The following is a 24,378-nucleotide window of genomic DNA, read 5'->3' on the forward strand; positions in this document are numbered from 1 at the left end:
ATAGGCAAGGCTCTATACACTGGAGTAATTTTGATGTGTCCTGTCAACTCGCAGAACAAGGAGAAGCTTGCTTAGTACGTCGTCTACCCCGCCCACGGGCGCGCAGGATGAGGTGAAGCTAGAGTACTACTGTATGCCTTTACGCCCGCTCCCTCGCCCATGCGCGCGGTGGCCCGCAGCACGAGGAGAAAATTTTACTACTCCCTCCGTTTACTCCTCGTCCCTACTACGTACTTTGGTTAGTACTCCCTCTATTTACTAATAAAAGGCCACTATAAAAAATACATTTTGCATCTATACAAGGCCACAAATAGTAATCGAGACAAAAGTTACTACTCCCTCCTTTCCAGATTATGGCTCAATTTCGAAATCTCTCCAACCAAGGTAGACGGTGAGTGGTCGAATTAATTTTGAATATATATGTCCTTTAGTAGATTTCAATATGAACTACTAGTACATACTCCAAACACTGATGTATATAGACGTATTTTAGAGTGTAGAGTCACTCATTTTGCTCCGTATGTAGCACTCTCCCTCGCCCCTCGACCCTTGCCCACGTGGTGGACATGCAACAATTCATTCGGTCTCATATAGCCAGAACGATATATACTGCACTACCATTATTGATCGACTTCCCGAAGAGGCGAAGAGCCAATCACAAGGTTAATATTTTGGAGATGTCAAGAGCAAGGTTATAGGAGAACGAGTAGTAGGTGCCGCGTCATTTATAAATAAAGTTTTTTTTCTTCAGTGGCACGTACGCAATATGATAGGTTCATATGGAGAGAAAAGGAAACCGCTCCACTATATACATAGTCAGGACGGGCCAGCCTACACGATTGCTTGCTGGGGTTGCTCTCTTCACACTCTCTCGCACAAAACGATTGTGGCCACATCTCTAACATCCCGGCGGATCGCGTCCGCTGGGGGAAGGGGTGGATGCTTAGTGTAGATGCGATCACCGTCGCCGACGGTGAAAACCCACTGTCGGCACGTCCCGATCAGGGGTCCCCGCCGTTCTCTCTCAGAAAGCCGGTGAGGTTACCTTCGTCCCTTGCTCACTGCCGCGACGTGGGAAGTTGCAGCCTCCCGCTGTCCTCCTCAAGGTTGAGCTACATCCCTCAGGTACAACTCCCTTTACAGCCGGCTTGCACCATTGCTCTAGCTGCCCACATCACTCCCTGTGGATATTTGTCTACTTCTTTGCCCCGCACATACCTCTACTGGCTTCTCCGTACTGTATTTGTGAATCAACTAGTCGTAGTAATCTTATTCTAATCACGCTTTGTCACACCCTAGCTAGTCATGCATTAGAGTGTTGCATCATGTTTACTCTTTCATCAGAAACTTGAAATGGGGATTTGTGAAACCCTCAGAATCATTTTTGAAAATGATCCAAATAAAAATTTCTCCAAAAGGGTCCAAGAAAATGCTCATGTTGCTCTCTGAAAATATTGGACAGAGATAAAAATCAAACCAATATTTTTAAGAGCTCATGGGTATTTATTTTTGGGCATTTGGAATTAATGCATAAATATTTGCTTTGGAAATATATTAATTATATATATTAATATATGTCCAAATATTATGCCAATTATAAAGGAGCTCTGGAATAATATATCTAGCCCCTGCAAAAATTGGCATAAGGTAAATAAATGATTTAATATATTATTTAAATCAAAACAAATGTCAGAAATTAGAAAACAGAAAAATAAATAACAGGAGGAGCTTACCTGGGCTCCTCCCTGTGCAGCCCAGCCAGCTGGCCGGCCCAGCCAGCAGGCGGCCCAGCCCGCCTCCCTCCTCTGTCGTCTTTGTCCTCGACAGAGGGAGGGGAGTGTGGCCGGCGCGCGCGCGCCACCGCGCCACGCCACCTGTTCGCCTGCCTGCCTGCCCTCCCCTCCTCGTCTCGATGCCCCGGACGACGCCACGCCTCCCCCCTGCTCTCTCTCACTCTCCCTCGGCTCCTCCCTCCTCTCCCTCGCTCTCTCTCTCACACGGCCGAACACCACCCTCGCTGCCGTTCGCCATAGCAGCCGTCACCGGCCACCCCTCGCTCCCCCGACTAGCTCAGGAGCTCCGTCTCGACCCCCTCTTCCTCCCCACCGCTCCACGGGTCTCCGGAAGCCCTGCATCGCCGCCTACGTCGCCGTTCCCCTCCTCGGCCACCGGAGGTCATCGCCGTCGATTCGCTGCACTCCGGCCGTCCCCGAGCCGCTAACCATCCCTACAGCTCCGCGGTGAGCCACCGATTCGATTCCCCTTGCCCCGTCGTCCCTAGCCTTCTGTAGCTGCCGCCCCCTTGAGCTCCGAAGCTCGACGCCGCCGGCGATGTCGCCGTCGTGGCCACGGTCACCGTAGCGCCCAACCGAGCACACCCACACACTCACCGCACCGCGTAGAAGCCGTAGGTGCCAACCCCGCATCCCCGCAGCCGTTGTAGCCCCGATTCCGACCGCACCCGAACTCCGGCCGCCGCTCACGAGCTCGCCGTCGACGGTACAGGCCACCCCAGGCACGGCCACCACCACCGTTCGACGCGCGGGAGCAAGGGCTCTCCAACGAGCCCAAGCACGGCCTCGCCCGTGCCCTGTAGCGCGATCCCGCATCGCGCCGCCGTCTCGGGCCTCGCCGGCGTCATGTCGCCGGTGGGTTTGACCCACCTTGACCACGGCAGGAACCCCCCTGTGTCCCTGACAGGTGGGCCCAGCCCTGTAGCTAATTAGGATTAGCACTAACCGGATCAGTTAAACTAACTACCCCCCCTGACACTGACAGTGGGCCCCAGCGCCACTAATCCCTAATTAGGATTAATTTAATCTTGTTAAACCCCCCCTGTCACTGACGTGTGGCCCCCACACGTCAGGTTTGACCTCAGCCAGCCGCAGTTGACCACTGACGTCATGCTGACGTCATGCTGGCGCAATATTTATATTTCTGGATTTAAATTAAATCAGGAAATTCCAGAATATTATTTAAACTTCAAAAATTCATAACTTTTATTCTGTAACTCCAAATTGGACAAATTATATATGAAAAATGATCAGAAAAATCCAATCTATCCATCTGTACTATTTTCATGCATGATCAAACAAGTTAAATTGATGTTTTAAGCAGAACAAGGAAAAGCACTTTAAAAGGCCATGTTTGAGTTTGAAATTTGAATCTTGATTCAAATTTGTTCAAACCCTTCTGGTTTTAGTTGCATTAGCCCAACACACTCATATTGCTATGTTTCATGCATGCATCATATTGTTGCACATTGTTTGGTGATGGTTGTGTATCGGTGTCCTTTGCGACAGGTTCTGCCTCCGAGGAGTACCGTGATTACCCTAACGAAGAACCGTATCCGTGCATCGAACCATCAGGCAAGCAACCAACCATTTGATCATATCGATACAATCCCATGTTCTCGCTCCTGCTCTCTTTTACTGCATTAAGACAACGCGTTTCAAGCTGCTGTGTGCTGCGGTAGTTGAACCCATTTCCTCTGCATGACCTGTCATTGCCACAGTAACTAGATGAAACCCACTAGCATGTGTAGGAGTTGATTGAGCCATATGTATGTGTTGTTCCTACCTTGCTATGCCTGCTATGCTTAGAGTTGTGTCAGGTCTGGTTCATCTGGGTGATGGGCTAGAGTGAAATGATTATGTCGGTAATGAGAGTGGTGTGGTGAACACGATTTGGTAAACGTATCGATGAGAGGCCATGTAGGAGTACATGGTGGGTTGTTTCATTGAAGCCGACCTTAAGCACTGAGATCTGTATGTGTGATTTAAGATACAGCTACTACCATGCATTGGGCCCTGAAATATGACCCCGCTCGACTTCTTATTCACCCTAGCTCTCTGTCCAGGAGTTGCAAGTAGTTTCTGGTGTTTGTAGTCTACTGGAGGCCGTGGACAGCGCTGACCGTAGGGGTGGGCTGTGATGCGGTAGGTACGTGGCACGGTGTACCGAATACCCGTTAGGTATCTCAGGAACCCTGTTCACATCGTTCGGGGCCGTATGGGAAACCTCGGCCGGACTCCCTGCGGATGGAACCTGAATAGGCGATAAACCTGGACTAGAGGCTTAAGTGTTTAGGTAGGTCGTGGTCTACACCCACGTCGGCTTTCGCTTGAAGTCTGCCGAGCACATATCGTGTGCAGACGCTAAGTGGTGGAAACATGTATGAAGAAGTACACCCCTGCAGGGTTATCATGATCCATTCGAATAGCCGCGTCCGCGGTAAAGGACTACTTGGTTGCCTATACAGTTCATAGACAAGTAAATGGAAACTACTAAAAGCCTCAAGATAAGTGTGAGTGCCGAGGATGGCTCTTCCATAGGAAGACGGAGGCGGATCCTCGGTAGTGTATTGAAGTGGTGAGTAGTGGACTCGTGTGCGCAAAACCATTTCAAGTTGGAGTATCGTAGGATAGTTTAGCCAAGAGTCAAAGCTGGCTTGCTGCAATAACTCCACCAACCCTTCTTGATAACATGCATGTATATAGGATCTGATGTAAGTCTTGCTGAGTACCTTTGTACTCATGTTGCTATAATCTACATTTTACAGAAGACGCTGCAACCCCTTCTGATGGGTTCTATGTAGACGTTGACATCAACGAGTAGGCTAAAGACCCAGGTGGTGACCCTGAGCTTGTGAAGGACCTTGTAGTATAGCTAGGCTTTCCAAGCCTCTTTTATTTTACTAGTTGTCTGTACTCAGACAAGTTACTTCCGCTGCAGGTTTGTATGACTGTATGACTTGAATATTGGGTTGTGTGACCCGTACCTTTGTGTATGTTATGTATGGCTCTCTGAGCCTTAAATAAAGTACTTGTGTCGTAGAGTCATGTTGTGATGCTTCGTTGTATTTGCACATATCGAGCATATTGTGTGTATGATTGAAATGCTTGGTTTGTGTGGGATCTGACTATCTAGTCGTTTATCTTTAGTAGCCTCTCTTACCGGGAAATGTCTCCTAGTGTTACCGCTGAGCCATGGTAGCTTGCTACTGCTCTGGAACACTTAGGCTGGCCGGCATGTGTCCTTCTTCGTTCCTGTGTCTGTCCCTTCGGGGAAATGTCACGCTTTGAGTACCGGAGTCCTGTTAGCCCGCTACAGCCCGGTTTACCGGAGTCCTGCTAGCCCAGTGCTACAGCCCGGACCCACTTGCTGATGACCGACACGTTCGAAGCTGGGTCATGGATGCCTGTCCCTGTAAGTCTGTGCCACTTTGGGTTTATGACTAGTCATGTCAGCCCGGGCTCTTTATCATATGGATGCTAGCGACACTATCATATACGTGAGCCAAAAGGCGCAAACGGTCCCGGGCAAAGGTAAGGCGACACCCGTGGGGATACCGTGCGTGAGGCTGCAAAGTGATATGAGGTGTTACCGGCTAGATCGATGTGACATCGAGTCGGGGTCCTGACAGCGTTGGTATCAGAGCCGGACTGCCTGTAGGTTCTCCAAGCCAAACTGGTCGATGTTGAGTCTAGAAATTCTTTAGTTATATGTAGGGGAATTGTTTGTGGGTTGGAACGTAAGGCTCTTTTTACTCCTTTATCTTATGACATTCTGATCTGAGTCAGTCCAATCTTCCACCGGGGGTTAAGGAATTAGGACCTATTCTCTCTTCAGGATCACGTGTTACTAATCAGTAGTACCTTATAAGTTTGATGGATACAAGCCTAGTTCAGTTCTACTACCACATTATGTTGTTAGAAGGGATTCAGAACTTTGATATGATGATGATTGAGTGTGTACAAAATCCTTTGTCAAATGTCTCAAAATCCTTCTTGAGCATTTACAGCTGTTATGCTGCCGAAATTTTGCTAGGAATTCTAATGCCTTTGCATTATGATTGTGCTTTCAGATGGCCACTCGCGACCTCAATCAAGTGGTTCGCCTGACTCGATGCCTAGATGTACCCAGCCATACTGCCAAGTTGGTCAAGGTAATGACTGAGGCTGGATACCGCTGGTATCCCGAGTACACGGTCGAAGAGCAATTCCGAGACTTTAATCAAAGCCAGTATCTCTGCACTGTCAGGATATTTCCATCTTATCCTGGATCCACCGAGCCTCTTCACTGCTCCTATGGACTCGGGGTTACTATTGAGATGGCTGTGCAGGACGCCGCCTACTCTCTGATGACCATCATGCGAGTCAGATCTGGTCTATTTCGGGACTCTGATTTCCGGTATATGCCAGGATCACTTCCGGGAGCACAAGGGTATCTCCAGGCTATTTATGCTGACCCCACTCAGGAGGATTCACGGACTCGCACCACTGCTGAGATGCTCGAGGATAAGGACCGTGAAAATCGGGCCTTGAGGTTAGAGCTCTTCAATACCCGTGCTGACCACTGGGCCACTTTGACTCGGTTCGCACCGGCGGTGCAAGCTGGATATTCAGATATGCGTGATCTCTATGCTGTGAGATCTGCTCTGCCAGACGTAATGGTTTGGCGTGATGTAGGAGGCATCACCCCACCTCGCGGTCCCCGCAGGCCACCGTCTGTTGGTCCAAGACCTCATCCTAGCCCCTATGGTCCACAAGCTCCGCGAGATCGTCTGTTTCCGGATGATCATGTTGAGCTTCCAGGCTATGGAGGTGACTTCTACGAGGACTACTACGGATCGGTCTGAGTTAGTGGTAGTATCACTAGTTCGCACTAGCTGTGTCGTCTGTCGTCCCGCGTGACTCGTGGGATATGACCTAGTTTTTACTCTTTCCGGAGGAGTAGAAAAATAATGTATAGGAGCTTGGAATGCCTCCGATGAGATGTAATCCTCTTTCACCGTAATAGTACTTTGTTTGGTCTTGTACTAAACCCTGTATGGTGTGTATGACGATGGAATAAAGAAGCAGTTTCCATTTTTACCATGTCATACGGATGATCATCTTGCATTTCGAGTTATTCCTTACATTCTGTATCCTATGTCGGAATTTTATCATTCTGACTAAATCATTGTCTTGTTTACCTAGGATGGTCAACACGCGCGCTAACCCTGCTTCCCAAGAGCAGGCCGAAGGCAGTGAAGGCAGGAATGAAAATCTGCCTCATCCTCCTTCACTAGCCGAGGTTATGATGGAAGCTGAGAGAAACAAGCGGGAGACCAACCGTTTGTTGGAGCGTATTGAACAGAACACGGCACACCATCAGAGGGCTAACGTGGTGTCACTCAGTGATTTTATCAAATTACATCCACCCACGTTCCACCACTCCGTCGAGCCTCTCGACGCTGATGACTGGCTTCGCAGTATCTCTCACAAGCTGCGTTCCGCGCTAGTAGCTGAGGTTGACAAGGTCACCTTTGCTGCATATCATCTTGAAGGCCCCGCCAGTCTATGGTGGGAGAATTATGGAGCTATGCGCCCAGCGGGCCATGTCACTACTTGGGCTGAGTTCAGTGAGGCTTTCCGTGAACATCACATTCCGGAGGGTCTCATGGACCGTAAACGTGAAGAATTTTGCAGTTTCACCCAAGGCCGACTTTCTGTGGATGCTTACAGCAGGGAGTTTGGTAATCTCGCACGATATGCAACCGAGGAAGTTTCTACTGACGCCAAGAAGCAAGCAAGGTTCCGTAAGGGCCTTAGTCCTGAGCTTCGCCGCGACCTCCGTCTGCATGAGTGCACATCTTTTCAGAAACTTGTCAACAAAGCCATCAGTGCTGAAACTGGTCAGACTGACTATGACGCAACACGCAAGCATGGCCGTGACATGGGTTCCTCATCCGGTGCTGGTCCTCAGAAGCGCCGCGTGTGGGTACCCAACACCGCCCTGCCACCCAGGTTCACACCGAGGCCATCCTTCCAGGCGCCTCGCCCCGTTCAACAGTCTGCACCGGCCAAGCCCTATGGGGGTCCAACCAACAATGCTCCTCCACGTACCAGTTCCGTGACTTGTTTCAAGTGTGGGGAATCTGGTCACTATATGCGTGAGTGTCCCCAGACCAACCCCAATCAATCTGCTAAAGCTGTTGGCCGTGGCAAGCCGACAGGGAAAGTGTTCCACGCCAAGCCGGTCACCGCTTCACGTGGCCATGTCAACTGTATCTCTGCCGAAGAAGCTCAAGAGGATCCCAACGTCGTTCTCGGTACGCTTCTTGTTAATTGCCACCCGACATCTGTTCTTTTCGATACAGGAGCCTCTCATTCTTTTATATCTGAAAATTATGCTCGTTTGCATAACGTCGCATTCGGTGATATGCCAACCTCTATGGTAATTCAAACTCCGGGATCCAAATGGCAAACTTCTAGGGTAAGCCATGGAAATGAAATCCAAGTCGACAGACTTGTTTTCCTCGCGTCTTTGATAGCCCTTAAATCTTCAGATATTAATATCATTTTGGGTATGGACTGGATGTCAGCTCATCAAGCCAAAATTGATTGCTTCTCTAGGACTGTTCAACTCACCCATCCTTCGGGGAAGATAGTCAATGTCTTGACCCGAATAGCCAAGCGACAATTATATTCTCTTAACGCCAGCCTTTTGCCAGACCTTGAGGACATTCCGGTAGTCCGTGACTTCCCGGATGTCTTCCCAGAGGAATTGCCAGGTGTTCCACCTGACAGGGATGTTGAGTTCGTAATAGACCTCATCCCCGGAACCGTTCCGATTGCTAGAAGACCTTATAAGATGGCACCACTAGAACTAGCCGAGCTTAAGAAACAACTCGATGAGTCCTTGAAAAAGGGTTTCATCCGACCTAGCTCATCTCCGTGGGCTTGCCCCGTCCTATTCGTCAAGAAGAAGGATGGTACGGACCGGATGGTTGTAGATTACCGACCTGTCAATTTGGTCACAATCAAGAACAAATATCCGCTTCCCAGGATCAACGACCTGTATGATCAGCTCGCTGGATCCTCGGTCTTCTCCAAGATGGATTTGAGGTTGGGCTACCATCAAATCAAAATCAGAAACGGGGACATTCCTAAAACGGCCTTTGTTACTCGTTATGGCCAATACGAGTACACCGTCATGTCCTTCGGTTTAACCAACGCTCTAGCCACTTTTTCTTGGTTAATGAACTCAATCTTCATGGAGTATTTGGATAAATTCGTCGTGGTTTACCTCGATGATATACTCATCTACTCCAAGAACGAGGGAGAACATGCCGAACATCTAAGGCTAGTGTTGAAGAAACTTCGAGAGCATCGCCTTTATGCCAAATTTTCTAAATGTGAATTCTGGTTGCCAGAAGTGACCTATTTGGGTCATGTAATATCTGGTAAAGGTATTGCTGTTAACCCTGAGCGAGTTCAAGCCGTCCTTAATTGGACTCCACCTGAATCGGTCAAGCAAGTTCAGAGTTTTCTAGGCTTAGCGAGCTATTGTCGCCGCTTTGTCGAGAACTTCTCCAAGGTTGCTAAACCTCTAACCGAACTCCTCAAGAAAGATAAGAAGTTCCAATGGACTCCACAATGTGAGCACAGCTTTCAGGAACTGAAAAGACGCCTGACCTCTGCTCCCGTACTGGTACCGCCAGACTTCTCCAAGGACTTTGTTATCTACTGTGACGCCTCGCGACAAGGACTAGGTTGCATTCTCATGCAAGATCGACACGTAATTGCCTACGCTTCACGGCAATTGCACCCACATGAGGAGAATTATCCCACTCATGATCTAGAGCTTGCAGCCGTAGTCTATGCACTTAAAACCTGGCGACATTACCTCCTCGGTAACCATTGCGAAATATTCACTGATCACCAAAGTCTGAAGTACATTTTCACCCAACCGGATCTAAATCTCAGGCAAAGACGTTGGGTTGAATTGATCACAGATTTCGACTTAGGAATAACCTACACCCCAGGGAAAGCCAATGTCATGGCTGATGTGCTAAGTCGTAAATCTTATTGTAACAACCTGATGTTACAACAAAGTCAACCGCTTCTCCATGAGGAATTTCGGAAGCTTAACCTTCACATTGTTCCTCAAGGTTTTCTTTCCACCTTGGTAGCAAAACCAACTCTTACGGATCAAATCATTGCTGCCCAAAAGCGAGATAAGGGAATATCTAAAATCAAAGAGAACATTGCTAGCGGAGGTGCTAGTTGTTTCTCCACAAATGATCATGGTGTTGTGTACTTTGAGAACCGTCTAGTGGTTCCCAAGAACCAGCATCTACGGCAGTTGATCCTTAAGGAGGCTCATGAATCTCCTCTCACCATTCATCCCGGTAGTACTAAGATGTATCAGGACCTACGCCAGAGGTTCTGGTGGACTAGGATGAAGAGAGAAATTGCTCAGTTTATTGCTAATTGCGACGTCTGTCGTCGTGTAAAAGCAGAGCATCAACGGCCTGCTGGCACCCTTCAACCCTTAACTATTCCTGAATGGAAATGGGATAAAATTGGTATGGATTTCATTACCGGTTTTCCCAGGACCAAGAGAGGGAATAATGCTATTTTCGTCGTTGTTGATCGTCTTTCCAAAGTAGCCCATTTCTTACCTGTTCGTGAGAGTATAACCGCTAGTCAGCTGGCAGACTTATACATCTCCCGAATAGTGTCCCTCCATGGTGTTCCTTTGGAAATTAACTCGGATCGAGGAAGTCTTTTCACCTCTCGATTTTGGGAAAGCTTCCAAAATGCTATGGGGACTCGTCTCTCCTTTAGCACTGCTTTCCACCCTCAGTCAAGTGGTCAAGTGGAACGCGTCAACCAGATTCTAGAAGACATGCTTCGAGCCTCTGTTATCTCATTCGGAATGGACTGGGAGAAGTGCCTTCCATTTGCCAAATTCGCTTACAACAACAGCTATCAATCTAGCTTGGGTAAAGCCCCTTTTGAAGTTCTCTATGGACGACGGTGTCGAACACCCCTTAACTGGTCAGAGACCGGGGAAAGACAATTCTTTGGCCCGGATATGATTCAGGAAGCAGAAGAACAAGTTCGTATCGTTCGTGAAAAGTTGAAAACAGCCCAATCTCGTCAAAAGAGTCAATATGACCGAAAACATAAGGCTATGACTTTCGAGGTTGACGAGAAGGCTTATCTTCGGGTCACCCCTCTGAAGGGAACCCATCGTTTCGGTATCAAAGGCAAATTGGCTCCTCGTTACATTGGACCTTTTCGCATTCTCGCCAAACGAGGAGAAGTTGCCTACAAGTTAGAACTACCTCCGCACCTCTCCAGAGTCCACGATGTCTTCCACGTTTCTCAACTCAGGCGTTGCTTCTCGGATCCTATCCATGGAGTGGACCACGAAATGCTTGATCTCCAAGATAATCTTACATATCGAGAGTACCCCATTCGTATCCTCGATCAGGCCGAACGTACCACCCGACGTCATAATATCAAGTTTCTCAAAGTTCAATGGTCGCACCATTCTGAGGATGAAGCAACTTGGGAAAGGGAGGATCGTCTTCGACTTGAGTATCCCGCCTTCTTCCCGGAGGAACCCAAATCTCGGGACGAGATTCTTTTGAGTGGGGGTGAGTTGTCACACCCTAGCTAGTCATGCATTAGAGTGTTGCATCATGTTTACTCTTTCATCAGAAACTTGAAATGGGGATTTGTGAAACCCTCAGAATCATTTTTGAAAATGATCCAAATAAAAATTTCTCCAAAAGGGTCCAATAAAATGCTCATGTTGCTCTCTGAAAATATTGGACAGAGATAAAAATCAAACCAATATTTTTAAGAGCTCATAGGTATTTATTTTTGGGCATTTGGAATTAATGCATAAATATTTGCTTTGGAAATATATTAATTATATATATTAATATATGTCCAAATATTATGCCAACTATAAAGGAGCTCTGGAATAATATATCTAGCCCCTGCAAAAATTGGCATAAGGTAAATAAATGATTTAATATATTATTTAAATCAAAACAAATGTCAGAAATTAGAAAACAGAAAAATAAATAACAGGAGGAGCTTACCTGGGCTCCTCCCTGTGCAGCCCAGCCAGCTGGCCGGCCCAGCCAGCAGGCGGCCCAGCCCGCCTCCCTCCTCTGTCGTCTTCGTCCTCGACAGAGGGAGGGGAGTGTGGCCGGCGCGCGCGCGCGCCACCGCGCCACGCCACCTGCTCGCCTGCCTGCCTGCCCTCCCCTCCTCGTCTCGATGCCCCGGACGACGCCATGCCTCCCCCCTTCTCTCTCTCACTCTCCCTTGGCTCCTCCCTCCTCTCCCTCGCTCTCTCTCTCACACGGCCGAACACCACCCTCGCCGCCGTTCGCCATAGCAGCCGTCACCGGCCACCCCTCGCTCCCCCGACTAGCTCAGGAGCTCCGCCTCGACCCCCTCTTCCTCCCCACCGCTCCACGGGTCTCCGGAAGCCCTGCATCGCCGCCTACGTCGCCGTTCCCCTCCTCGGCCACCGGAGGTCATCGCCGTCGATTCGCTGCACTCCGGCCGTCCCCGAGCCGCTAACCATCCCTACAGCTCCGCGGTGAGCCACCGATTCGATTCCCCCTTGCCCCGTCGTCCCTAGCCTTCTGTAGCTGCCGCCTCCTTGAGCTCCGAAGCTCGACGCCGCCGGCGATGTCGCCGTCGTGGCCACAGTCACCGTAGAGCCCAACCGAGCACACCCACGCACTCACCGCACCGCGTAGAAGCCGTAGGTGCCAACCCCGCATCCCCGCAGCCGTTGTAGCCCCGATTCCGACCGCACCCGAACTCCGGCCGCCGCTCACGAGCTCGCCGTCGACGGTACAGGCCACCCCAGGCACGGCCACCACCACCGTTCGACGCGCGGGAGCAAGGGCTCTCCAACGAGCCCAAGCACGGCCTCGCCCGTGCCCTGTAGCGCGATCCCGCATCGCGCCACCGTCTCGGGCCTCGCCGGCGTCATGTCGCCGGTGGGTTTGACCCACCTTGACCACGGCAGGAACCCCCCTGTGTCCCTGACAGGTGGGCCCAGCCCTGTAGCTAATTAGGATTAGCACTAACCGAATCAGTTAAACTAACTACCCCCCCTGACACTGACAGTGGGCCCCAGCGCCACTAATCCCTAATTAGGATTAATTTAATCCTGTTAAACCCCCCTGTCACTGACGTGTGGCCCCCACACATCAGGTTTGACCTCAGCCAGCCGCAGTTGACCACTGATGTCATGCTGACGTCATGCTGGCGCAATATTTATATTTCTGGATTTAAATTAAATCAGGAAATTCCAGAATATTATTTAAACTTCAAAAATTCATAACTTTTATTCTGTAACTCCAAATTGGACAAATTATATATGAAAAATGATCAGAAAAATCCAATCTATCCATCTGTACTATTTTCATGCATGATCAAACAAGTTAAATTGATGTTTTAAGCAGAACAAGGAAAAGCACTTTAAAAGGCCATGTTTGAGTTTGAAATTTGAATCTTGATTCAAATTTGTTCAAACCCTTCTGGTTTTAGTTGCATTAGCCCAACACACTCATATTGCTATGTTTCATGCATGCATCATATTGTTGCACATTGTTTGGTGATGGTTGTGTATCGGTGTCCTTTGCGACAGGTTCTGCCTCCGAGGAGTACCGTGATTACCCTAATGAAGAACCGTATCCGTGCATCGAACCATCAGGCAAGCAACCAACCATTTGATCATATCGATACAATCCCATGTTCTCGCTCCTGCTCTCTTTTACTGCATTAAGACAACGCGTTTCAAACTGCTGTGTGCTGCGGTAGTTGAACCCATTTCCTCTGCATGACCTGTCATTGCCACAGTAACTAGATGAAACCCACTAGCATGTGTAGGAGTTGATTGAGCCATATGTATGTGTTGTTCCTACCTTGCTATGCCTGCTATGCTTAGAGTTGTGTCAGGTCTGGTTCATCTGGGTGATGGGCTAGAGTGAAATGATTATGTCGGTAATGAGAGTGGTGTGGTGAACACGATTTGGTAAAGGTATCGATGAGAGGCCATGTAGGAGTACATGGTGGGTTGTTTCATTGAAGCCGACCTTAAGCACTGAGATCTGTATGTGTGATTTAAGATACAGCTACTACCATGCATTGGGCCCTGAAATATGACCCCGCTCGACTTATTATTCACCCTAGCTCTCTGTCCAGGAGTTGCAAGTAGTTTCTGGTGTTTGTAGTCTACTGGAGGCCGTGGACAGCGCTGACCGTAGGGGTGGGCTGTGATGCGGTAGGTACGTGGCACGGTGTACCGAATACCCGTTAGGTATCTCGGGAACCCTGTTCACATCGTTCGGGGCCGTATGGGAAACCTCGGCCGGACTCCCTGCGGATGGAACCTGAATAGGCGATAAACCTGGACTAGAGGCTTAAGTGTTTAGGTAGGTCGTGGTCTACACCCACGTCGGCTTTCGCTTGAAGTCTGCCGAGCACATATCGTGTGCAGACGCTAAGTGGTGGAAACATGTATGAAGAAGTACACCCCTGCAGGGTTATCATGATCTATTCGAATAGCCGCGTCCGCGGTAAAGGACTACTTGGTTGCCTATACAGTTCATAGACAAGTAAATGGAAACTACTAAAAGCCTCAAGATAAGTGTGAGTGCCGAGGATGGCTCTTCCGTAGGAAGACGGAGGCGGATCCTCGGTAGTGTATTGAAGTGGTGAGTAGTGGACTCGTGTGCGCAAAACCATTTCAAGTTGGAGTATCGTAGGATAGTTTAGCCAAGAGTCAAAGCTGGCTTGCTGCACTAACTCCACCAACCCTTCTTGATAACATGCATGTATATAGGATCTGATGTAAGTCTTGCTGAGTACCTTTGTACTCATGTTGCCATAATCTACATTTTACAGAAGACGCTGCAACCCCTTCTGATGGGTTCTATGTAGACGTTGACATCAACGAGTAGGCTAAAGACCCAGGTGGTGACCCTAAGCTTGTGAAGGACCTTGTAGTATAGCTAGGCTTTCCAAGCCTCTTTTATTTTACTAGTTGTCTGTACTCAGACAAGTTACTTCCGCTGCTGGTTTGTATGACTGTATGACTTGAATATTGGGTCGTGTGACCCGTACCTTTGTGTATGTTATGTATGGCTCTCTGAGCCTTAAATGAAGTACTTGTGTCGTAGAGTCATGTTGTGATGCTTCGTTGTATTTGCACATATTGAGCATATTGTGTGTATGATTGAAATGCTTGGTATGTGTGGGATCTGACTATCTAGTCGTTTATATTTAGTAGCCTCTCTTACCGGGAAATGTCTCCTAGTGTTACCGCTGAGCCATGGTAGCTTGCTACTGCTCTGGAACACTTAGGCTGGCCGGCATGTGTCCTTCTTCGTTCCTGTGTCTGTCCCTTCGGGGAAATGTCACGCTTTGAGTACCGGAGTCCTGTTAGCCCGCTACAGCCCGGTTTACCGGAGTCCTGCTAGCCCAGTGCTACAGCCCGGACCCACTTGCTGATGACCGACACGTTCGAAGCTGGGTCATGGATGCCTGTCCCTGTAAGTCTGTGCCACTTTGGGTTTACGACTAGTCATGTCAGCCCGGGCTCTTTATCATATGGATGCTAGCGACACTATCATATACGTGAGCCAAAAGGCGCAAACAGTCCCGGGCAAAGGTAAGGCGACACCCGTGGGGATACCGTGCGTGAGGCCGCAAAGTGATATGAGGTGTTACCGGCTAGATCGATGTGACATCGAGTCGGGGTCCTGACACGCTTCTTCAATTCCTTTGCTACACGGATGCTCATCTCGATTTTGGTGAAACTACACAAAATGTTCGGATGGTCATAGGGTTGCAAACTTCATTTCTTGGGTAGCTCCACGTTGCCAGCAAATATAAGCCTGGTTAGGGTTTACGGTTCAAGGGCTAGGGACTGCATGGATCATTTTTTCTTTAGCTGTCTCTGTTCCAAAATAAGTGTCAACTTTAGTAGTAGTACAACTTTGTACTAAAATTTGCATAAATTTGAGACACTTATTTTGGAACGGAGGGAGTACATATTGGCTATGATTTGTCAATCATTGAGATGCAATAGCATGCGTGTTAGTATCCTTTGTATTTGATGAAATGTTGCAGCGGGCAACCTTGGACGCAAGATATATGTAACAGAAGCTGGAAGCTTCATAGAATTGTACAAATTTATCTCGTTGATAAATTACAGTACTTCCTCCGTTCCTAAATATAAGTCTTCATAGAGATTTCACCATGAACCACATGTGGATGTATATAGATGCATTTTAAGTGTAGATTCATTCATTTTGTTCCGTATGTAGTTCACCTAGTGGAATCTCTACAAAGACTTATCTACTAGTAATAGCTAGCCCCCACTACTAGGAATTCTCTATCCTCTCCTTGAGCCACATCATCAAAATTAATGTAGTCGTTAGATGAACTAAATCAGTCCATAATAGCCATCTGATCTAGACGTTGAGAGGCTCCGCACTAAGCCACATGCAAGCATGCAGAAATACCGTGGCATGCATGTGAGTGGGTTTTAAATCACATCAACATGTCTGCATGCAAGCATGCACCTGTAGCATGCATGTAAGTGAGCTTTTAAGTCCCATTAACATGTCAAAAAGAAAAATATAATTCCATTATGCAGTAGGAGTTGGCTGATCTTTTTTCCTTACGTGGGATGATCCAAATGATGATGGGAGTTTATTTAGTTTTGCTACCACATTTGTCATGTGGTTATAGAGTTTTTTTAGTTCTATGAAATTGTTAATTTTGTGCGGAGAGATATACGGCTGTTCCGCGGAAACGCACGGAGCCTCCGTGTTTTCACTGCTCTTGCACTCCTCCGCTGTAAGAATGGAGAAAATTGTAATCTAGTAGTACTCCCCCCGTCTAGGTGAGTAAGTCATCTTAGCCTATGCACCGTGTCCAAGGAGAAGGGGAAAACGAAAGACCTTAGAGTAATGTTTATTTGCTAATTAATAGCATTGCATGCAATGAACTAACCATTGCATGTCGTGTTTGGTAGTCTCAAGTCATTAAAAGCATGCACACCCCTCGTCTCTTATTTTTTTTGACATGACTTACACACCTAGATGGAGGGAGTACCTCCTTTCGCCGAAAGCATGGGACATCCAGCAGTCCTACCACCTCAGTAAAAAAGACCAATGAGCCGTCAAATCACATAGACCCAACAGTAAGTTGGACGGACGAAGCAACCATCACTCTTGCGCCAGTGAGAGGTCGTGTCCGCTCTGCCCGGGCATGAATGCAGCACCGATTCTTTGGAGCGGTGCTGACCGTTTAGGGTAGGAAGCGCGCGCGGGAGATGGAGGGGCTTTGGGTGGGCCAGCCTGGTCAGGAGTGGGCGTGGCAGCTGTCCGCATGTCCCTACCGGACACGCCCGCAAACGAGAGGATGCACCGACTCTCGCGGATAAAATCGTACACTACACACCATCTCTCTGTAGGACTAGGTCGATCTGTCACTCTCTCTAACACACACATGCTGTTAAACACACACACACACACGCACACACACGTACACGCACGCACCTTGGTCCCGTTGCACCTTCTAACGTGACTTATTACACCTAGGCAGAGGGAGTAGTAAGTATACGAGATACGGTGGCACACTGACTTAAGTCGAATACAAGTGCCCAAAATTGTATGCATGTTATAATAAGGATTCACTTAAAATAGCACGTGAGCGAACAGAGGGATCAATTGGACAGTGTTCCCGAGCATTAGCGAGATGTGTGAGGTAAGATATACCGCTGGCGCTTTTAATTTTTCTTATTAATTTGTTCGTTTCACCCTCTGACTGGTGGGACCCAACGTACTACGTGGAGGGAGGTAAGGTGACTAAGGGTGCATTATTTCTGCACCACTATGGATAGTCTTACCACCAAAGCCACATGACACGATTATGATTGAAATCCCAATGACTCCCACACACACAAAAAAAAACACGGCATGCTTGTCACACGAATGCATGAATGTATAAAAGGTTATTTTCCTCTCGTTGAACATAACGGGAGCCTGTGTAGCTAGTTAGCCTATTCGCTCGTCAAACTTGAGGTCTCGGGTTCGATAACTACACTTGAGCATAATTTGTGCGAGGAGGATTCTTTGACTTGTCAAAATGGATGGATACGGAGGTATACAATCTCGTAGTGACCCTAGTGACCGTATAATCACCTCATCACGTATAAGCTGCAGCCTCGACACTTGTTTTCTAGGGTTTGCACACTTCACACTCTCTCTCCAGTATATATATACACGCTGGAGCCTCAGCGCTTGTAGTTGCTCTTTTCAAACTCTCTCGCCCTCTCCAGATCTAAACAAGATTTCATTGGCCTCTCTCTCCCCTCACTGCTGCTCAAAGAGCCGGCAGGATCCGTCCGCAGGGAAGGGAAGGAGGCTTAACGCTCTCGCCGTCGGCGAGGGAGGGAATCCACTACCGGCGCAGCTGTTCACTTTCACCCAGCGGCGCCGCGGGACGGCCTCCGACCCCTTCTTCTTCGCCGCTGTCCCGTCGCCCACCGAACCACGCTCCAAGAACCTTAAGGTATAATTTACTTACTCCACATGCATTGCTCCAGCTGCATGTATACCATGTATCTAGGACGTGGTTCAAAGAGGAAAGGAGTGGGGCAAAGTAGTGGGAAAAGTTGTATATAGCATGAATCTAGGACGTGGTTCAAAGAGGAAATGAAGGGGGAAAGTTGTATAGCATGAATCTAGGACGTGGTTCAAAGAGGAAAGGAATGGGGGAAAGTAGTGGGGAAAGTTGTATCGCATAAATCTAGGACGTGGTTCAAAGAGGAAAGGAAGGGGCGAAAGTACTAGTATAGACTGGCTATCCAGCACCTACGTTGGTCGAAAAGGGAAAACAATGACAAATGCAGTACGCATATCTGTAACGAAGTAATGTTTTTTTTGGGGGACAAGGCTGTAGAGTTTGAGCAAGACTAGATTTGCTGCGCTCACATAGGGAAAGGTGTCTAAATATAAAAAACTGGGACCAACACAAATATGCTCCTTGGTTGTTTGTTCTTTGTTGCAATAGACTGTGCATGACCATAGTACATCGTTAGATGCACATGGTGCTGGTGCATCCACTGTCCCGTGCAACTCATTAGTTGTTGTTAATCTAAGGCCCTGTTTGGTTAAAAACTCCCTAGTCCCTACCTGCTTGGTTCCAGGGACTAAACATGGACTAGAGGTTATTAAATGACATGCTAAAAGACCATGTTGCCCCTAGTAATGAACTAATAGAGACAAGGTGCGATGCGTGGCAGGGACAACTGTTGGAAAAAGTCCCAAAAAGACTCCCTCGGGGTCTTCTTTTTTTAGTCCCAAATGCCCACTTTTAGTCCCTAAAAGTCCCTCCTGTTCGGTTTGGATGGGACTGACACGGAGTTTTTTTAGTCCCTACACCAAAATGTCCCTGTAAACAAACACCCTATAATAATGCCACTGGAAAATTGATGCAATGCCACAGTTAAATGCAAATTACATGTTCAATGAATTTTATTGTTAATATAATCTCTATGTTAATATTAATCAATGCCACCATTTGAGAAATGCTACTATCGCTTTCTTTCCCATTTAGATAAGGTATATGCTTCTTTTTGTTGGCTTCTGTGTCATCCACCGTTATTGACCACTAATTGTTTCCTTTGCACCTCTGTGTAAACAGGGTTATCTACTTCACCTCGTTGCTATTGTGACCTTTTGTTGCACTGCACAAAACACTTTTGTTTTAAGAGTGTTTTGTGCAGTTCAACAAAAATGTCACACCGACAACGTTGCTTGATTTCTTGATCTTAGTGGAACTGCACAAGAGGAGATCTTACTTCCCATCCATGTTGGCAAATTTGGTTCACATATTCTTCTTGTGAGTTGTTTGAATTCCGCATCATGAGAGGTTAGTACTAGCCTTCTTTCACATGATTCTGCAGTGTGCTTTCATATGTTGTGCTACTTGTATGATAATGTTGCTTGATTTTAGTCGCACAAATGGAGACAAGACTTCCAATTTGTATGTGCACCGTAATATCCCATTGAGGTAAGATAAGGATATTTCACAACTGTTGGCCTGTATTTTGCCGCTTTCATCAGAAAATTAATGTCATTGTTTAGTGCTATACTTGTGCTCCCTAATTGACATGCCAAATCTTACATTGAAGGCAAAGCTTGTCTGTTATTGAACCAAGTGATGAAGGGGAAGAACAAGCGGAAAAACAAAAATCAACTCCCGGTGCTGTAATGAAGCACTGGAACTGTGATGACACAAGTAATGATATAGTTTTGCATCTTAATTTATTGCTATGGCTGGAACGAGCAATTGTTTTGCCACTGATTTGATGACACTCTTAATGTTATACGTAATTATCTCTACTTGTGCAAACAAGGATCTTCCTTCAAGATACCATATATTTTAGTGGAACTGCACAAAAAGATGTCCGAAACATTAAACTAATCGAGGAGTATATAGTAAGCATGGCCACCACAGTATATAGCAATAGATGGTTCCGGAGAAGTGCTTGATCTGTATGCTCTACACAATAAGCCTCCTGACAAAGGTTGGTACTCGCCCACTAATTCATCCATATGATTGAGCTTTGTCATCTCTATTGGTGTCGTGCTACTGTTTAGATAGTGTCATGAACAAGTGGTATTGTCCTTGAGAAGTGCTTCATCTATGATGTTTTAAATATTTCCTTTCCTTTTTTTGAGCAAATAGGGATGCTAGCATTTAGTTGTCCTCTTGTCTTTGCACAACAGGATCATCTTCCTCCGAAGAAGAATATGGAGTACGTGAAGTGACTAGTTCCAATTATGCCAGGATGAGGAAGCCCTGTCTATCTTCTCATCAAAAGGAGCGGTTGAAGGACGGTTACATTACTCCCCACAAGACCAAACTAACTTCAGCTCAGAAGGACTGGCAAATCTCCATTTTTTTGTTGTGATGCGCGAGTACAATGTTGTTCTAGGATTCTCATCAGAAGGAGCAGTTGAAGGATGGTTACATTACTCCCCACAAGACCAAACTAACTTCAGCTCAAAAGGTGTTGCAACATATAAGGGCGAAATAATACAAGGTACGCACAAAAAGAACAACTGGTTTATTTAGCACGAGGTGCCATGTCAATGTCCGAACTGATGGCAAACCCTGCCCATTCCACAATCGTAGGCATTTGATATTTTGGAATGGGACACTGGAGGTATAATTAATTAACCGAAGCTACCCACCGGTGTAATTAATTAATTAACCGAAGCTACCCACCGGTGTCCTGCTAAGCCGAACAGAAGCTTAAGTGACTTAACTATAGGTGCAGTTGCATAACGGACATGTGGCCTGTTGGGCCAACGTGTCAGTCAGCCAACTGCACCAGTAGTTAATTAGAAGCAGCGTTCTTCTCCAGCGCAGCTCTCCGACTCCATGTCGCCGCCAAGAAGCTAACCTACTGTCAATGGTTAACCCGCCTAGCTTGGCTTCAACCGGAGGGTAGCAGCGGTGGCCTTACTTGGACCCGAGCGGCAGCGACCTACCGTGTTCTACTCTTCCTTGTTTTCTGTGTGGCGCGGCTTTGTTGGCAGCGGGGCGGGGCCTCGGCGGAGCCGGCGATGTCCTCTGTCTCATTGCTGGCGGGTGGCGCCTCGATGGAGCAGTGGAAATCCTCCCCCACGTTGCCGGCTGGGCGGGGCCTCGGCTAAGCCGGCGATGTCCTCTGCCTCGTTGTTGGCGGGGCGGGGCCTCGGTGGAGCCGGCGGTGTCCTCTGCCTCGTTGTTGGTGCCGCGGGGCCTCGGCGGAGCAGGGCCTCATCGACGCCAGCAGAGCGGTGACTCGTTGGAGCCGGCATTGTCCTCTGCCTCGTCCTCGGTCTCGCCAAACAGTGTCTCGCCCACTTCATCGCCCTCTTTGTAGGCAGCCGCAGCCTCCGCCACCCGCATGCGGTACCTCCAGTGCTCGAGGCGGCCCTTACGGGCGGAGCGGTATGAGTCGAGCAGCGCCTCCTGCTCCGCCCGCTCCGCGTTGATCTGCTCTTCTGCCTGCAGGTGCTCCTGGAGGAGATGGTGGTTGTAGGCGGCGTCGGCCTGCGCCTCCGGGAACTGCTCCTCACGCATCTGCCTCACCGTGTCCATATATTGGGCACGGGCCTCGCTGATGGTCATGGTGCAAAGCACCGGCGAGGATGGCGCGGAGGAGGGGGTTGGCGCCGGATCATCGACTACCATGTTCTCATTGGGACGTTGTCGTCCTTCGGCTGCCTGCCGGTCGGCAGCAATGGCTGCCATCTCCTTATGGTCCGTCGTCCGCCCGAGGAAGCCATGGTGGGCAGTAGTGGTGTGGACAGGAGAAAGGGAACGGATGCGGATGACTCCGGCTATGGCCGGCCCAGCAGTTTATATAGCAATGGTGGGCGGCGGAGGGATGGGCGTGTGGCGCCGGAGTAGCCGCCTCGGCAACCGCGTATCATTAATGTGGGCGGCAGATGGATGGACGGACGGCACTTGTGTCGTTTGAAGGCGGAGCAATCACCTGCACAGGGAAGCGGGGCGGGCGGCGCTGACTGTTTCGGGCAGAAAGCGCACGCGAGTGAGGTGATGACTTTACTTGGAGAGGATGACAATGGGGACCCACCAAGGCCATAGCCTAACGTATGCAAGTGCCTCCTTATTATATACTACTCCCTCTGTCCCAAAATAAGTGACTCAAAACTTACTCAACTTTGTACTAACATTAGTACAAAGTTGAGTCATTTTTGAGTCACTTATTTTAGGACGGAGGGAGTAGTATGTATGCACGTGCAATGCACGTCTTAAAAGAATGGAGTGCTGCCTGTGGGTTAAGACCATGGACGATGGCGTGAAAGCGGTCTCGCTGGCAGCTTGGGATTTGATCTGTCGTCCCAAAAATAAAGGCGGCCTCGACATCATTGATCTAAAGATTCAGAACCAGGGACTGCACCTCAAACAACTACACAAGTTCTATAATCGCATGGACCTTCCATGGGTGAAATTGGTTTGGACTGCCTACTACAATGGCCTGGTCCCGCATGCAAATGATCTGTGTGGATCTTTTTGGTGGCGCGACATCATCCACCTTGCGCCGGTCTACAGGGGGGTCACGACTGTACAAGTAGGGGATGTGAGCACAGCCCTGTTTTGGAAGGACGTGTGGCATCAGGATGTGTTGGCTGACACCCACCCTCGGTTGTTTTCCTATTCAAAGAATGAAGACGTGTCGGTGCAGAATCTTTTGACCGCATCTACGCTCGACCTGTACTTCCATCTGCCGCTCTCGGTGCAGGCAAGAGGTGAGCTTGATGATCTCCAAAACAGCGTGGCCCTGATTGAGCTGACTACGACAAATGACTCCTGGAGATGCATCTGGGGATCGGAAAGCTTTGATTCTGGCAAATTCTACCTGCATTGCTTTCGTGATGAGGTAGCCGACAAAGCCTTTGAGTGGATCTGGAAGACCAAATGCACTAACAAGTGGAGGGTTTTCTCTTGGTTGCTACTAGCGCATAGACTCAACACGAGGGGCCTACTCAAGAGAAAAAATATGAAGCTCAGGGACAATAACTATGCCTGCTTGTTGTGTAGTAACCCCCCCCCCCGAGGAGACAGTTGAGCAGCTATTCTTTCACTGCGAGTTTAGCAAATCGTGTTGGGCGAAGCCGGGAATCTCCTGGCCCGCGGCTGGAAACAGGTTACAACTAGTGCACGCAGCGAAAAAACATGTGGTCTGGGCCTATGTTCATGGATATTTTCATTGTCGCGGCCTGGAGCATCTGGAAGGAACGTAACAACAAACATTTTAGGGGGGTGGCCCCCACGGTGGATGGGTGGCGGCAAAGATTTCGCAATGACTTTGGCATGATGAGAGACAGAGTCAGAGAGGCCCTAGTGCCATTGGTTGAGCAGCTGGTTGCTTCCACTTGATTGTTTCTCTGTTTTGAGTTTGTATTAGATGGTTTTCCTTTCGGCCTACCTTTCTGTACTGTTTCTGTACTCTTGGTGTACAGACCCTCTCCTATCCTCCTTAGTAGATGTAAACTCACACTTGTAATTCTGTCTTGATGGGGTTTTAATATAAAGTCAGTGGGGGGGTGCCCTCACTGTCATAAGTTCCTCAAAAAAAAGAATGGAGTGATTTTGGAGTGTGACTCGAAAAAAATATAACGGAGTGATTTTGATAAATGGAATTCCACCAACAATTGTTTTTAATATTCATAAAAAAGTGTACATTCACATCTAAAACACTGGAGGTTCATTAGAAAACTGTATGTTACTCTATTATTTTTTCTTCCCATTCTCCTCCCAAACCTTCTTATCTGGGCTCAAGTCGTCATGCGCTCAAGCCGTAAAATATAGCCCATGAGGCATCGCATATGGGCCTTTTTTTCCTGGAAGGGCCACGTGAATATTCTAGAACACAGTAGAGGCAACACCAGTCTACTGTTCATGGCGAATCCGGCTGATCTTAGCCCTTGGATTTTGGAGACCAACGGTTATGATTGAAGCTCTGGATCCA

This window comes from Triticum dicoccoides, chromosome 7B, assembly GCF_002162155.2.
Source record: "Triticum dicoccoides isolate Atlit2015 ecotype Zavitan chromosome 7B, WEW_v2.0, whole genome shotgun sequence".
In the NCBI taxonomy this organism is placed as follows: Eukaryota; Viridiplantae; Streptophyta; class Magnoliopsida; order Poales; family Poaceae; genus Triticum; species Triticum dicoccoides.